The sequence below is a fragment of the Pinus tabuliformis genome, chromosome 7, assembly GCF_031772625.1.
Source record: "Pinus tabuliformis cultivar Carrire ecotype Pingquan chromosome 7, CPIR1, whole genome shotgun sequence".
Classification (NCBI taxonomy): domain Eukaryota; kingdom Viridiplantae; phylum Streptophyta; class Pinopsida; order Pinales; family Pinaceae; genus Pinus; species Pinus tabuliformis.
This window is the reverse complement of record NC_142293.1, coordinates 650,754,430-650,766,520: the sequence shown is the minus strand read 5'-3', so window position 1 is coordinate 650,766,520 and position 12,091 is coordinate 650,754,430.

The following is a 12,091-nucleotide window of genomic DNA, read 5'->3' as shown; positions in this document are numbered from 1 at the left end:
TAGGCTTTTGTCTAGCTACAAATATTGAGGAGATGATTCATGGACTCTTCCTCATTTTCACACAGGGGGCGGCGTGAGGGGCCTATGAACCCGTTTTTCTGAAGGTTCTCCCATGTAAGAGTTCCTCTGTGCATCAAGAGCCAAAGAAATGTTTTAATATTCGGCCATAGTTTAGCATCCCATACTCTGCTATACCAATTGACTTTTTCCTCTTGGTCTCTTCCTTCGATATATCCTCTTGCTTCTTTGAGGGAGAAATTACCCTCCTCGAGCTTGCCCCAACACAGTTGATCTACACCATGAGAATTTCTTATTTTCCTTTTAGCCAGCTCTATTTTTAGCGCCCTCATAATGTTGTCCTCCTCCTCTGGTTGCAATGTACCATTGAAGATACACTGTTGCCAAGCTTGATTAGTGTTGTTATGCCTCCAGTAATGATTCACGATTATCTTCCCTAGTTCCTGGTTTCTTCTCTGAATGGTGAGGAAATCTGGGCTTTCCAGCCTAGGTAATTGCTGCCAAGCATCCTCCCAGAATAGAGCAGTCTGTCCATTACGGACTTCCCAAAAACTCTGTTCCTGAATCATGCCTTGATTATTTCTAGCAAGATTCTAGATTGGAGATCTGTCTGGCGGTTCCTACATCCTGATTATATTCTGAGGGTTGTAATTAACTGCATACTTCGCTTTCCAATGTTTTGCCCAGGGTATGTTCAGTTCTTTAACCCATCTCCACCATAACTTAGCTCCACAAGCTCAGTTAACGGTATAAGGGTCCTAAAGATTTAACCCACCCAGGTGTTTGGGTTTTCAGATCTTGTCCCATGCCATTAAAGACCACTTCTGTTTAATTGAGTTTCCTTACCAAAGAAAGGCTTTCTGGATGAGTCGAATTTTCTAAAGAACACCTTTAGGTGCCGGGGGAATAGATATCATGAATTGAGGAAAAGCCTGGAGGATAGATTTGGTGAGGACAAGGCAGCTTGCAAAGTTAAGGGTCCTATGAGTCCAATGCTAACAATGCTTTTCTAGATTGGCGATCATTTTTCCCAATGTGCTTTTTGTCAGGGTAATGCCTAGGTATCTAGATGGGAGGTTACACCTCTTGAATCCGAGGACATTAGATAGATTTTTCTGGACTGCCATGTGCATATTAAAAAAGAATATGGAAGATTTAGCTAGATTGAATTCCATACTTGAAGCAAGGCTAAAACTATTGAGAATTTTTTTAAAAACAAGAGCTTCTTTGACTGAGGGCGTACCATGCAGCATTGTATCATTGACAAACTGTTGATGAGTGGTTGTAGGGCACGCGGGCAGGGGTTGGAGTCCCTGAATCAAGCCATCCTCTTTATCTTTTCTAATAAGCTTGCTAAGACGTTCCATTAGTATCACAAACAAGAAGGGGGACAAGGGATCCCCTTGCCTGATTCCATGAGAAGGTGTGAACTAGGCTATGGGAGCTCCGTTAACCAGAATTGATAATCTGGTAGACTTAATCAGGGCTAGGATCCAAATTATCCACTTCTTCGCAAAGCCAAAGGTAGTAAGAATAGCCTCCAAGTAGTGCTAGCTGACTTTATCATAAGCTTTCGATAGATCCAGCTGCATTAGCATGCCAACTTTTTTCTGAGTTTGGAGGGTGTGAATAATCTTTTGAGCTAGCAATATGTTATCCATAATTTGTCTTCCTTCTACATAACCAGATTGTTCTTCCGAGATGATTCCTGGAAGAATTGTCTTTAGTCTGTTAGCTATGACTTTAGATATAATCTTGTACAAAACATTGCACAGAGCAATTGGTTGAAATTTCGACGGAGTGTTTGCTTCCTCCTCCTTTGGTATAATGGTTATGAACGTAGAGTTGAGAGATTTTAGGATGGAATAAGAGTGTCGGGAACCCTCTACCACTTCCCAAACTTCTGTTTTGATTATATCCCAGGAAGCTTTATAAAAGTCGAAGGTGAAACCATCCGGTCCTGGCGCATTACCATTGGGCATTTCTTTCACTGCTTCTTCCACTTCTTCCAAGGTGATTGCTCGATTTAAAGCCTTGTTTTGATCCTCTATGATAAGCTTGGGAATAGAAGTCATTAGATCCCTAATGGCTTCCTCTCTATTAATGTTGGGTTCCAAAGCTATTTGGTTAAAATGGTTTATGAGAAGGGATGATATTTCATGATGAGTTTGCATAGAGGTCCCCTAATCATCCTTTATTCTTAAGATTTTGTTGGCACTTCTGTGATCAATGGTAGATCTGTGAAAGAATTTTGTGTTCTTTTCACCTTCCTTAAGCCACTGAATTCTAGATTTTTTCTTCCATAGAGTTTCCTCCTATTGACATCTAGTCTGCCACTCCTGCATGAGCTTTTGTTCTGTGTTTCTTGTTTCTTAAGTTATATTCCCCTGGATCCATTCCTTGTGAATCTGTTCCAATTGCTCCTCCAACACCTTCTTTTCTTTAAATATGTTGCCAAAGACTTCTTGATTCCAGGATTTTAACCTGGTTTTGATATGTTTAAGTTTAGCTTGGAGCATGTACATTTTAGTGCCTCTTATACCTATCGGTTCACTCCACCATTGTTTTATTTTCGATGTAAACTCTGGATGACTGAGCCAAAATTTTTCAAATCTGAAGGGCTTATTCCTTGGTGTGCCCAAGATGGCTGCATTCATTATTATGGGACAGTGGTCCAACCCTCCACTAGGTAGTATGTCTGAATCCATAGTAATCCCTTTCAGAAGGATGGTTTCATTTACCAAGAACCTGTCCAGTCTAGAGGCGATTTGCCTATCACCCCCTCTTTTATTGTTCCAAGTGGAAACTCCACTCTTAGGGATGATGTCTACCGGTTTGGCTATTTTGATGAAGTCTTGGAAAGCTTCAGTATCTCGGTTGAGCGTTTTGATTCCTCCTTTTTTTTCGTAAGCGAAGTAATCATATTAAAGTCTCCTCCAAAAAAAGCCTTTTCTTGGGGATATATTTGCTACAGGTTGGATAGACCTCTAAGCAATAATAGTTTATCCTCTAGTTTTTGAGGGCCATAAACATTTGTTCATAGATAGGTGTCAGGATTCCTACCATTTGGATTTCTATTGAGATGTGAGATCTGGCTGCTTCAGAAGATATAATTTGGATAATCTGAGGATTCCAAAGAATGGCCAAGCCCCCTTCCCATCCATTACTTGCTGTTTCCAGGCATTCCATCCTTTTGCCCAGTTTTTTAATGATGTTTTTCATTGTTTTGCTGGAGCATTTAGTTTCTTGCAAAAAAATCATATCTGGTTGTTCCTTTTTGAATTTCTTCTTTAATAACCTCTGCTTCTTTAGGCCATTTAGCCCTCTAGCATTCCATGAAATTACTTCACAATAAACAAATTTTTAGGAGGTTAGTGTAAATGCCTCAAGGGCTTTCATCTTACCTGAATTTAGGAGCATTTGACCAAGCTCTTGTAATGCTTCATTGTTTGTTCTTGTCCTAGTTTTTTCTGGTGCTTTGGGTTGGTTGTAGCTTGATGCATCCCCTTAGCTCCCACCCCTAGGCCTTTTGCTGTTCCCATGCTTCTTCTTTGCATATCCATCTTTGCTTGTCGTCGTGCTATGAATAATGTGTTGATTCTTTTCATCTCCTCTTCTGATATGTGTTCAATGCCTTTCTTTTTCCATTGTTCTACCATGTTTTCTAGGTCCATTCCTTCCTGTTCTAGAATGTCGCTTAGTTCCATATCCTCAAGTCCCATTTCACTAGTCATAATTTCTGAATCCTCTTCTAGTCCTTCTATTGGTCCCAGAACAAGAGGGAAGTTGTTTGCTGGACTAGAAATGGGTTCTTGTGTCCCTGGTGTTGTTGTGGTCTGGTTTTCTCGTAATGGCTCCTGCTCTTGAGTTGTGTCCTCTAGTTCTGTCTCTGATTCCAACACCTCAAAAGCATTGCATGTGCTTCTGAAGGAGGTACTTGCTTTATTTTGTTGCCTTTTTTTTGCTCACTGTCTAGCATGAGGTCGAATAAAAGCCTCCTTATTCTTACCCCCTGTGTTTTCCTTGGGGTTCTCCATCATTCTGTTCATTGGGCATTCTTTGATTAGATGTCCATGTTCATGACATTTCCTGCAGCGAAATGGGATTTTATCATAATTGATGGCTTGAAAATACCATTCATCTCTATATTCCAACCATAGACCCTCACGCAGAGCTCCCGAAACATCCATCTCGACACAGATCCTAGCATAGGAGGTGTATCTCTTCTGTAATGTTGCCTCTAAGGCTTTCATGAAGGTTCCTAACTTGTTGCCTATCTATTCAAGTGTTGCATGTCCCCAGTAGTCAATGGGTAGAGAAAACAGGCGAATCCAAACCAGTGCATGTTTGAACTTTTCCTATTCTGGTGTGAGGTTGGGCTTCCAAGGTCTCATGTACAGACCGGCTGAGGTGAAGAAATATGGACCTCCATCAAATATGGGATCCTTGTCATCCATATTGGTGAATACCACTGTGAATAAGCCTTTGGCTCCCAGGTGGAGTCTTACATCTCCTCTGGATTTCCATTGATGCTTGATCCACAAGCACAGAGCTCGTTATGTTGGCCAAAAACCCATAAAACTGTAGATCACTACATGTTCTGCCATATGTTCTCTGTACGCCTCTAGTTCGGGTCAGAGATTATTACCCTTAGGGCTTCAGTTGCTTTAGGCTTGCACGGTCCCTGGGTCTCTTTCTTTTTATCTTCCATATCTGTTCCTTCTTGTCCTGCCTTAACTTTGTTTGAATCCTTCTTTTTCCCTGATTGTTCATCCTCAAGCTCCTTTTCTTGTGATTTCTGTTATGGGGTATGGTTTTCCTTGTCTCTATCAGCTCTGTTGTCGCCTCTAATGCTTTCTTTTCATTTATGGGTATCTTTACCCTCGCTGTTTAGCTTTCCTTTATTTGTTGTATCCTCCCTTCCTGTCCTCTTAGAACCTGAGATCTGCACCCCATCCAGTGCATTTTTACCCTTGTGCATCATTGCCTATTTATAATATGGGGTCCCTCTGGACCTCGCGTTTTTCATCTATAGGGTCAAAATCTGCCCTCTTTTGTGAAGCTCTGCCGCTCTGGCACTGTATTCCTCCAAATTTGGTACTCTTACTATAGTTTGAACAGGTATTCTTCAAACCCTAGGCGCCACCTCGAGAAACCAGAACAAGTAACCCACTTTTACCCCTTCTTCCAATTCCTTTCTAATCAATCGACACATGATCATATTGTTATCAACCTAAACTGACCCAAAATTATTTCCTTTTAGTTCCACTTCCTTTAATTTACTAACAAATTTCTATTTTTGGCAGTTTTTCGAGTCCTAAACTTCCAAGGCCATTTCGAGGGCTTAAACAAAATTTTCAGTTAAAACTGAGAGGCCAAATCCACAAATTCTCCTTTTGGCATCCTCGTGGAGATATTCAAAATGAGGTATTATGATATCCATACGAAGATCATATGCCAAAGTTATGACCTTGGGAAGTTGGCAGTCCAAATTATTCATTTATACAAACACTTTGTGAATATGGAACATGTAGGTCATGAATGCATCGTTTGTTCACTATTTCATTAGTTTATCAAATATTCATCAAGAAATCTTGTTGCCCTCATAATACTAGCTATAATAAAACACAGATTAGCACATGCATTCATATAAATCAACCATGAGTCCTTAAACCATGAATTAGATCTAGATAGAGAGCACATCATATAATAAGAAATATAGCATGCATGTGACCAACATTTTAACCAGAATGAAGCCATGAGAAACTAATCCAGAATGAAGCCATGAGAAACTAATCTTATAAACAACAGTAAATCAACACTTATGCTCATTGATCATCAATAAAGAATAACACATATTAACATATGCATAGTACCACCAAGTTAGGTACTTCCACACACCACCTGACCATAGATGTGGTTGAAACAAATCTTCTTTTAGCCAGTCACCCCCATTCCATATTCCAAGCTTGAATGTGAGATTACACCAGGATAAACTAAAACATAACCAAAATAGGGAATCTGGAGGTTAAACCACCTCCACCCTCATGCCACAGTGATTTCACCTAAACCGGTCCAAAAATCACCAAAACCAATACAAGCTTGGATGCCTTATGATTTTCTTCACCATACCTAAAGTAATTTTCCTATCTCCACACACCTGTCAAGATCTTCCCAGATAAAACCATCTCCACCCTCAACTCTTGGGATTTTCGAGAGGCCAGATCCAAATCCGCTAACAATCCAAAGATCAACCAAATGAAAACCCACTATGAGATGGTTATGCAAGAAATGGAAAAGGAAAGGTTGTACACCACCGTCAATCCAGGAAAATCTCATGCTAATGACAATAAACATGACCAATAAACTAATGCATAAACCATGCATTCACATCCAGCAATATAAGCAAATATGTAGCCTGTTACCTACAAAATCCTCCTACTAGCTGCTCTTTCTTTGATTGATTTCTACCATTGCTTAATGTTTCCAAATATTCTTTTTGCGCTCCCTTTCTTTTCCTTCCTTGTCCTTTGATTTCTTTCTTGTGACTTCCTTCTCCAAGTGCTTTCTCTCTCTTGCTTCTCCTTATCCCAGTGAGAATGCTATAATGTCCATGAGTGAGTTAAAGTGTTTTCTCTCTTCCTTTTTCTTTTCCTTTCCTTTTCTTTTTCTTCAATTTCCATTGCATGCATATTCTTCTCTCTCCATCTTCCATTTATCTTATTTTTCTTTGTTTGTTATATCAAATTGTCATTTATTTCCCTTTGCCTTTTTCCAATGCCAATTTTCATAGCCAATAAATAATTAACCACAAGTGATGCCCAATGTAATGTTTTTCCCTTCATTCAACTTGGAATATGTATCCCATGACCTTGGTTTTATTTTTCCTTTTGGAATGCCCATTTATTACATGGAATTTCAACCCAGGTTTGTTACAAATGCCCATCTCATGTTTTTAGAAAGAAAACTCCTTACGAAATGTGGTATGGTCACATTCCTTCGATGAGGCATCCGAGGATATTTGGTTCCACCTACTATTCCTTGATTCCTGAGGAATAAAGAAGCAAGCTTGATGCAAGGAGTCAAAAATACATATTCTAATTAGGGTATTTAGATACCACCAAGCAATATTGTATTTATGATTAGGTAAATAAGAAGTTTTTGGTCTAGAGATGTGACTTTTCTTTAATTTTCCAAGACTAACAACATTATTGAGTGGCAACTTGAACATTTGGATAGATTCAATCATGCAAAATCTTATCATGAATTTGATAATGAGATTCCACATCTTGAAGTGGGAGCCTTATAGTGGACTAATCTATGAAATTTCCTTCTGAAACATTGTCTCCACCTTGATGAAGTTCTGGCCACTTCTTCACATCAAGAAGACTCTTTTAGTGATGTAACTGAGAGGATTGAAAGGTTGAATCTTGATGTATCCCCATCTCAATTGGTGGAGAAAATTGGACCATCTCGTAAAGGTCCCCCAAAATGACTCACCAAAACACTTGAAAGTGTTCATCCTAATGAGGTTAGAATGATGGGAACTAAAAGTTTCACTAAAAAAAATGGATGTGATGTAGATGATTCTGATTTAGTTGATGATATGGATGTTTCATATGATTTTGAATTGAATTTATCTACTAAATTTGAACCAACTTCTTTTGAAGAAGGTGCTTCTCATGATGAATGGAAAGAAGCAAAACAGAGGGTGTATGATGCTCTCCTTATGAATGGAACATGGAAGTTGGTGGACCCTCCATCCATAAGCAAACCAATTAGCTATAAGTGTGTCTACTAGACGGCTCACTTCAAAACCACAAAGAAAGGCTCATGGAAAACGAATTTGCATATAAAGAAGGTGTCAATTTTAAAGATAACTTTCTCCCATAGAAAAATGGGCCACCATGAAGACTCTCTTTTCCTTGGCAGCTCAAAATGGATGGAAAGTTCATCAAATTGATGTGAAAACTAGTTTCTTGAATGGAGACTTGAAAGAAAATGTCTTAATTCCATAGCTAGAAGGTTTTGTTTTGAAGGACGAGAACACAAATTATGGATACTTATCAAATCCTTATATGAACTAAAATAAGCACCATGAGCTTGGCATGAAAAATTGACTAAGCATCTTCTAAAACTATTCCATACACTTTCATATTCATGATAGGACTTTGTTTGTCAAGATAATTGGCAAAATTGTTATCTATCTTGTGGTATATGTAAATGATCTATTGATAACATAAAACAATGAACACCATACTAGATCCATAAAGAAAGAGTTGAAGAAAGGATTTTAGATGACAAATTTGGGACACCTATGACTACTACTTGGGCATTGAAGTGACCCAACATCTAAGGTATATATTCCTTTCTCAAAATAAGTACATTGGAGAATTGTTGAACAAGTTTGGCATCGCTAAATGCAATCATTTTTCTACTCTAATGGAACAAAATATGAATCTCACATCTAGAAAAGGGAATGAATTAGAGGATGCAACTAAGTATAAACAACTTTCGTGAACTCTTATCTACCTCACCACTACCAAACCAGATATTTCATTCATTGTTTGAATCATTTCTAGGTTCATGCAAAAACCTTGTGAAGGACATTGGTTTGCTACAAAAAGTGTTCTAAAGAACTTGAAAGGAACTCAAGACCTTGGAATCACAAACACCCTTTTCAGATGAAGGGGGGAATGTTAGAGATCTAATCCTAGGGGATTGGGTGGATAACTTGTAAATATGTAAATAAAAGGAAATATGAACAATTAGAATAGGAATCAACCTTGGAAGATGAAACTCAAGAGTCGCTCTTGTATGTTATATAACTCTATCCTCATTAATTCAATATGAATTCAATTTTAGGAGTTATCTCCTTGGAACAACAAGAATCACTATTTGTTAAAGGAGCATTTGTAAATATTGGGGGACGTTGAAGAATTTTGGTGAAATTGTCCATAATCTATGGATTTGGTCTCTTTTGATGCATGATAGATCTAGAGTAAGTTGGATCTACACTACCACTAAAAGGAAAGGGAGAGGAAGAGAGCTTGAGTTGGGAAGATGAAGGTTTCATGATACTTAGCCTTCCAACTACTCTAGGAATTTTACCTATAAACTATTTCACAACAATGGAGAATGACTTATTTTCTAGAAAAGAGGGTGATTAATAAGAAAACGAGCCCATAATAGGAAGCTAAAAATACATTTCATAATGATGCCAAAAAAACCTAAGTAAAAACCCTAAAATGAAAAAACCCTAACCTTATCACAATTAGGAATGAGCATGAATATTGAGCTAGACATATCTGGACTATTCAAGAATAAAAAATAAAAGTGAAAAAGGGTCATCTTGATGGGACCATAAAAAATGCAATATTGAGATATTTTTATGATAGCCTTGTATCACCACTTGTATGTATTTAATATTCAAAACAATAATAATAATAATAATGTATTGAAATTTGCAATTCATAAAATATCCCAAGAATAGATAATTTCATTATCTTATGTTACAAATAAAAGAAAGTCAAAATAATTGAGCCGAGAGGCTCATTCTACAATCCAATATGAGGGACATGTGTAAGTACGTCACGTTCTCAAAAAATAATAAAAATAATTTTCGCTAATGTCAACCAAAACAAAAAAACAAAAATTAAATAACTATATAAATAATTAATTAAAAATCGTTGAGAGGCTCATTGTGCCGAGAGGTGCATTCTACAACCCAGTATGACATCGATGTGTCCTTGAAAAATAATAAAAATAATTTTTAATAATGTCAGTCAAAATATTAGCTTCAATCTTAGATTATATATAACGTGAATCTTTATATTATGTATAAATTTTTAATCCTATTAATGGACTAAGATTAATTAGCATCATAGATCCATCTTATCCCTAGATCTATTAAGCATCGAGAGGGATCAAATCTCTTGAGGTGAAAACCTCTTTTTCGAGTGCAAAACTTGAGGAAATGTTTTCACCTCTAGAGATTTGATCCCTCACAACACTTGATAAATCCAAGGTTAAGATGGATCTAGGTTGGTTATATAATACTATATAATATCTATATTTTTATCTGTGTCTCTTTCTTATTCCCTTTCTCTATCTCACCCCTCAAACATACACACACTCTCTCCATATCTATCTATATCTCTCTCCCTCCCTCTCTCCTTTGTCTCCCTTCCATCTCTTTGTATCTCTTTCTATCTTTCTCTTCCTCTTATCTCCCTATATCTCTCCTCTCCTCTTCTCTCTCTTCCATCCTCTCCTATCTCTCTCTCTCTCTCCATCTCTCCCTTGTCACTCTCTCTCTCCACCTCTCTCTTTCTATGTCTTTCATCTTTCGTCCCTCTCTCCCCCCTCCAGCTCCATCTCTCTCTCTTCCTTCCTCCCTCTCACTCTCTCTCCCACCTCCCTCCCCGTCCCCCTCCCCCCCATCACTCTCTCTCTCTGCCCTCCATCTCAAGCCTCCAACTCAACTTTGTCACTATCTCCCTCCCTCTCTCCCCCCCACTCTCCCCTCCCTCGTCTCTTAAATTTTATCCCATTGTATTGTGTTTAAGAAAGGGTCTAAAAAACAAATTTAGTTGTAAAATCTTACACCCATATTTTGGATCAATCATGTCAAAGAAAATACAATAGTGAAAAACTTAAAAGAATCATGCACTATCTTTCCTCTATTGTGGTTAGTCACTTTGTTTGCTCTCATCACTTGGATCCTTGGTTAAGACGAATCTATGCTAGTTCTTAATAATATTCTTTATATTATATAAATTTCACATCTTTATATATGAAAGTATTCTCATTTTTAATTTTATTAAGACCTTTATTTAATTTCTATGGGAATATTTTTAGTAGTCCCAAGGAAATATATCTCAAAGGTAATTATAACCTTTCACCTCTTAGATTTAATTATAAAAATGTTATTAAAGTAAATAAAAATAAAATATTTATAAAATATTTTGATTGTGAAATAAGTTATGGTTTTTGGGCATGTGGTATTGATAACCCATGGTATTGGCCCGTGGTATTGTAACAAAGTCCATTTACAAGTTAATAATATCGATAGTAAAGTGGGGGTGAATATCCATCGTTAAAAATTCTATCATATTGTTATAAAATATTTTGATTGTGAAATAAGTTATGAATTTTGGGCATGTGGTATTGATAAGCCATGGTATTGGCCAATGATATTGTAACAAAACCTATGTACAAGTTCATAATATCAATGACAAAGTTGTGGTGAACATCCATGGTTAAGAACCTTCTCATATTGTTTTAAGATATTTTCGTTGTGAAATAAGTTACTTTTTTTGGGCATGTAGTATTGATAAGCCATGGTATTGGCCCATGGTATTATAACAAAGGAAAATATCCATGGTAAGTGAGGGGTGAATATCTATGGTTAATAATCTTGTCATATAATTGTTATAAAATATTTTGATTCTGAAATAAGTTATGTTTTTCGGGCATGTGGTATTGATATGCCATGGTATTCCACCATGATATTGTAACAAAGCATATTCACAATTTAATAACAAAATCAAAATATAATAAATTGAATTTTGTTATTTTTATTACTTTAAGTTTTTATTATTAATTGAGCCAATATTTAAATGTTTACACTCATCACTAATATTGGGCTTTATATTAATTTTAACATTTTATTAATTGCTTTTAAGTTGTTTTTATTACTTTTAACTTTTTGTTATTAATTGAGCCAACATTTATTTAAATGTTTATACTTCTTTTCGATGTTGGGGTTTATATTACTTTTATATTTTGATTTATTACTTTTTAACATTTTCTTTATTACTTTTAACTTTATATTATTAATTGAATCAACATTTAAATGTTACACTCTTCCCCGATATTAGTCTAACTTTTTATTACTTTTTAATTGAGCTAACATTTAAAATTGTTTACATACTTACATTACACCTACACATCTACCATATAATGAGTTGTAGAGCTCAATTAAAATACAACTATGTATTATTATATATAATTACAATGCATAATAAATTATCTCATGCTTTTAATAGTTCCTTTAAAATATACTTTTATT